Below are 6,415 nucleotides of genomic sequence, written 5' to 3'. Positions count from 1 at the left end.
TATTGTAATAAGACTATTGTGTAATTTTTCTGAGTTGAAAAACCAGGCCTCCCTCTCACACACACACACACATTAGACCAATGTTAACACATTGTTTATTTTATGTATGCCCCATTTTATTTGAGGATTGTGTGCATAAAATACATTCAGTTAAAGCAACAGTTTGGTTTTTATCAGATATTTCTCTGATTAAAATGAATGACCAAAGGAAGTCGGCCAGACCTGCAACCTCTGGGAGTGTGTGCCAGGTTTTTGTCATCTGGAGCTGAAACATGGCCTCAACAGCACCCATGTGAAAAGGGTTCCCAGGGGTGGCAGGCTAATATGTTTATTGTCCTGCAAAAAAAGTATTTTTTTATGTACCAAAGCCATTCCCTGGCTACCCATCCACATCTTTTGTTCTCCACAATACATGTATGTAGCGATTAAATTCAGGGTCAGGCAACCAAGGCCAAGGAATGGAGAGAGAGAGATGACCTGGAAGGAGTACCAGACCTCAGAGATGGGTGGCTAACAAGAAATAAAACACAATATATTGACATACTCATGTGTGTGTGAGAGTAACTACTTGTTATATGTATGCTCCATTTTATTTTAGGATTGGAGATATTTAGGCCTACAGATTGTGTTATCCATTTCCCACAACGAACATGTGCAGTTGTGCTTACTCACAGTTGGTGGAGAGGTCATGGTTAGGAGAGATGGTGGCTGACAAGGAAAATGAAAATAAAACATGCACACACACTCCCTTGGAGTTTGTCATCTGGAGCTGAAAAATAGAGAGATKGAAATGGAGGGGAGGAAGAGTGCAGTATAAAGGTTTATCATCAATAACACACAATTCTATCATTAATACATAGTGATAAATAGTTGCTGTTTTGTGATTGTTTAGCGTTTTATTTACTYAACAGTAAGTGCCCCAAGGAGGGATCGAACCGTGTCTCAAAAGCAGCAGAAAAGGTCAAATAAGTTTACAAACATTGGTTGTGGTGGGAAAATAAATATAGCCAGTTACAACTGTTATGGCTTAACAGATCACAAAAATATATAMATTTTTACCTGGCTAAAAGAGAAAGAATATATATTTTTCATAGGCAAAGAAACTCAAAAGGGGTGATTATATTAATTAACAACAATTTTGATACGATTGTGCAAACTGTACTATTGGACCAAAAACATATCYGGCTAATTAACAGGTATGGGCCAAATAATAATGACTTCTTCGAAAATATACAGTGCATTTGGAAAGTATTCAGACCCCTTCCCTTTTTCCACATTTTGTTACGTTGCAGCCTTATTCTGAAATGTATTTAAAAATATATATTATCATCAATCTACACACAATACCTCATAATTGTCACAATTCCAATAGTGGTGATGAAGGAGTCAGGCGCAGAGAGCAGGGTAGTGAGTAGCAAGTGGATTTAATATTCCAAAAAGATATATAACGAGACGGCTACGCCACACATCCAAGGGCGCGTCAAGTACAGTCCAAAACAAACAGGACAAAATCCACAKGGAACAGACACCACAAGAAAAATACGACACCACAAACAGAAAAACAAGCCCGCACAAAAGTCGGCGGGCCAACTGGGTTTAGCCCACAATAAACCTAAACACAAAACAGGTGCAACAAATCAGACAAAACTAAATGAAACAGAAAAGGGGATCGGTGGCAGCTAGTAGGCCGGAGACGACGACCGCCGAGCGCCGCCCAAACGGGAAGAGGCACCATCTTCGGCGGGATTCGTAACAATAATGATAAAGCGAAAACAGGTTTTTAGCTTTTTTCCCTAATGTMTAAAATATTAAAAACAGAAATACCTTATTTATATACGTTTTCAGACTCTTTGCTATGAGACTAGAAATTGAGCTTACGTGCATCCTGTTTCCATTGATCATCATTGAGATGTTTCTACAACTTGATTGGAGTTCACCTGTGGTAAATTCAATTGATTGGACATGATTTGGAAAGGCACACACCTGTCTATTTAAGGTCTCACAGTTGACAGTGCACGTCAGAGCAAAAACCAAGTCATGAGGTTGAAGGATTTGTTTGTAGAGCTCCAAGACAGAATTGTGTCAAGGCACAGATCTGGGGAAGGGTACCAAAACATTTCTGCAGCATTGAAGGTCCCCAAGAACACAGTGGCCTCCATCATTCTTAAATGGAAGACGTATGGAACTACCGAGACTCTTCCTAGAGCTGGCCGCCCGGCCAATCTGAGCAATCGGGGGAAAAGGGCCTTGGTCAGGGAGGTGACAAAGAGCCTGATGGTCACTCTGACAGAGCTCGAGGCGATCATACACACACATCAAGATTGCAAGGGCAAGTACAATGAGCAGTTGGGAAAATGAAGTCTGCTAGCTGGGTTGCCAGATATACACACACACGTAATTCATTTGTTGTATTGTATTTATTATGGATCCCCATTAGCTGCTGCCAAGACAGCAGTTTCTCTTCTTCGGTCCAGCAAAATTCAGGCAATTTATACACTTTAAATACATTACAATACATTCACAACACATTATGTGCGTGCTGTAGCGGGAGGTCGCATTAACAAAGCTCATGCAGCCCCTGATTAAAAGTTTAACACTGGAATTTGAGAATGTAATCTACACTTGATTTGGCTTTATAGAAATCCTCATTATTTAAGTTTAAATGATTTTTGAATTTGAGCGTCATATTTCTATATAACCTACAACTTTCTCGTTTTGAACTTGTAACACGATTAGGACGGGTGTGGTTTTGTGACAATGAATCAAGAAGCTGGCTGCTTACCGATTTGACAGATCCAACACAGTTACACCTCAGACACCGCCAAAAACATCAGATATGCGGGTGTCGGCTTTTTCGCCGGGTAGCACTTGATCTGATTGAATCTAGGCTTACACTCATCCAGTCTATTTTAGTTGTATGATTATTGTCAGTTAGAAATGTGCCTCCTCTTTTAGATCTGCAGCCCCCACCCTCCTGTGGTATTTATTTACCGGCTGCACCATTTCCTACTCACTGGCGTGGATGGGAAACTTGAAGGATTCGCAGATGGATACAGGTTATTCAGAATTATATTACATACACATATGCTCACTCACACCAACAGATGTGCACACAAACATGTTGTTGAGCTGATTACTTACTGTCACTTTGTGCATCTCTCTTTCAGATCTGCCATGCACTCCACCACTGCCCGACAGGCCCAGTGTATGCACTTTCTGGGTGAGGCTATCAAGACTGACAAAAGGCAGAGATGGGTGGTTGACAAGGAAAAATTAAACACAACATGCACACAACACACACACTGTTCACACACACATTATCCCAATGTAAATAAATTGTACTTACTTGTTATTTTATGTATGCTCCATTTTTATTTTAGGATTAGAGATATCTACATATCCATTATCGATATCTACATAATTACTCTAAATATCTATCCAATAAAAGTGTGACTGTTAATATTGTAATAAGACTATTGTGGTATTTTTCTGAGTTGAAAAACCAGGCCTCCCTCTCACCACACACACAACACATTAGACCAATGTTAACACATTGTTTATTTTATGTATGCCCCATTTTATTTGAGGATTGTGTGCAATAAAATACATTCAGTTAAAGCAACAGTTTGGTTTATCAGATATTTCTCTGATTAAAATGAATGACCAAAAGGAAGTCAGCCAGACCTGCAACCTCTGGGAGTGTGTGCCAGGTTTTTGTTCATCTGGAGCTGAAACAGGGCCTCAACAGCCTCACCATGTGAAAAGGGTTCCCAGGGTGGCAGGCTAATATGTTTATGTCTGCAAAAAAGTATTTTTTTATGTACCAAAGCCATTCCCTGGCTACCATCCACATCTTTTGTTCTCACAATACATGTATGTAGCGATTAAATTCAGGGTCAGGCCAACCAAGGCCAAGGAATGGAGAGAGAGAGATGACCTGGAAGGAGTACCAGACCTCAGAGATGGGTGGCTAACAGAAATAAAACACACTATATTGACATACTCAATGTGTGTGTGTAGAGTAGACTACTTGTTACTATGTATGCTCCATTTTATTTTGGATTGGAGATATTTAGGCTACAGATTGTGTTATCCATTTCCCACAACGAACATGTGCAGTTGTGGGCCTTACTCACAGTTGGTGGAGAGGTAATGGTTAGGAGAGATGGTGGCTGACACGGAAAATGAAAATAAAACATGCACACACACTCCTTGGAGTTTTGTCATCTGGAGCTGAAAAATAGAGAGAATTGGCGAAATGGAGGGGAGGAAGAGTGCAGTATAAAGGTTTATCATCATAACACACAATTATCATTATACATAGTGATAAATAGTTGCCTGTTTTGTGATTGTTTAGCGTTTATTTACTTTTAACAGTAAGTGGCCCAAGGAGGGATCGACCGTGTCTCAAAAGCAGCCAGAAAAGGTCAATAGTTTACAAACATTGGTTGTGGTGGGAAATATAAATATAGGTCCAGTTACAACTGTTATGGCTTAACAGATCACAAAAAATATATACATTTTTACGTGGCTAAAAAGAGAAAGAATATATATTTTTTCATAGGCAAAGAAACTCAAAAGGGGTGATTATATTATTAACAACAATTTTGATACGATTGTGCAAACTGTACTATTGACCAAAAACATATCCGGCTAATTAAACAGGTATGGGCCAAATAATAATGACTTCTTCGAAATATACAGTGCACTTTGGAAAGTATTCAGACCCCTTCCTTTTTTCCACATTTTGTTACGTTGCAGCCTTATTCTGAAATGTATTTAAAAATATATATTATCATCAATCTACACACAATACCTCATAATGTTCACAATTCCAATAGTGGTGATGAAGGAGTCAGGCGCAGAGAGCAGGGGTAGTGAGTAGCAAGTGGATTTAATATTCCAAAAAATATATAACGAGAACGGCTACGCCACACATCCAAGGGCGCGTCAAGTACAGTCCAAACAAACAGGACAAAATCCACAGGGAACAGACACCAACACAGAAAAATACGAACACCAACAAACAGAAAACAAGCCCGCACAAAAGTCGGCGGCCAACTGGGTTTTGCGCCACAATAAACCTAAACACAAAACAGGTGCAACAAATCAGACAAAACTAAATGAAACAGAAAAGGGGGATCGGTGGCAAGCTAGTAGGCCGGAGACGACGACCGCCGAGCGCCGCCCAACGGGAAGAGGCACCATCTTTCGGCGGGATTCGTACAATAATGATAAAGCGAAAACGGTTTTTAGCTTTTTTCCCAATGTATAAAATATTAAACAGAAATAGCCTTATTTATATACGTTTTCAGACTCTTTGCTATGAGACTAGAAATTGAGCTTACGTGCATCGTGTTTCCATTTGATCATCATTGAGATGTTTCTACAACTTGATTGGAGTTCACCTGTGGTAAAATTCAATTGATTTGGACATGATTTGGGAAAGGCACACCACCTGTCTATTTAAGGTCTCACAGTTGACAGTGCAGTCAGAGGCAAAAAACCAAGTCATGAGGTTGAAGGATTTGTTTGTAGAGCTCCAAGACAGAATTGTGTCAAGGCACAGATCTGGGGAAGGGTACCAAAAACATTTCTGCAGCATTGAAAGGTCCCAAGAACACAGTGGCCTCCATATTCTTTAAATGGAAAGACGTTGGAACTACCGAGACTCTTCCTAGAAGCTGGCCGCCCGGCCAATTGAGCAATCGGGGGAAAAGGGCCTTGGTCAGGGAGGTGACAAAGAGCCTGATGGTCACTCTGACAGAGTCCAAGAGTTCTTCTGTGGGAGAACCTTCCAGAAGGAAACCATCTCTGCAGCATTCCACCAATCAGGCCTTTATGGTAGAGTGGCCCAGAACGGAGCAATTCCTCAGTAAAAGGCACATGACAGCCCGCTTGGAGTTTGCCAACAAGGCACCTCAAGACTCTCAGACCATGAGAAACAAGATTCTCTGGTCTGATGAAACAACATTGAACTCTTTGGCCTGAAAATGCAAAGAGTCACGGCCTGGAGGAACCTGGCACCATCCATACGGTGAACGCATGATGGTGGCGCATCAGCTGTGGGGAAGTTTTTAAGAGGGCAAGGACTGGGAGACTAGTGAGGATCGAGGCAAAGATGAACGGAGCCAAAGTTACAGAGATCCTTGATGAACAACCTGCATCAGAGCGGCTCAGGACTCAGACTGGGGCGCAAGGTTCACCTCAACGGACAAGGACCCTAAAGCACACAAGCCAGACAATGCACGGAGTGGCTTTGGGACAAGTCTCCTGAATGTCCTTGAGTGGCCCGCCAGAGCTGGGACTTGAACCCGATCGTAACATCTCTGGAGGACCTTGAAAATGAGCTGTGCACGCAACACTCACCATCCACTGACAGAAGCTTTAAGAGGCATTTGCAGAGAATGGGATA

Source organism: Salvelinus sp. IW2-2015, linkage group LG18 (assembly GCF_002910315.2).
Source record: "Salvelinus sp. IW2-2015 linkage group LG18, ASM291031v2, whole genome shotgun sequence".
NCBI classification, from domain to species: Eukaryota; Metazoa; Chordata; class Actinopteri; order Salmoniformes; family Salmonidae; genus Salvelinus; species Salvelinus sp. IW2-2015.
This window is presented reverse-complemented; position numbering follows the sequence as displayed.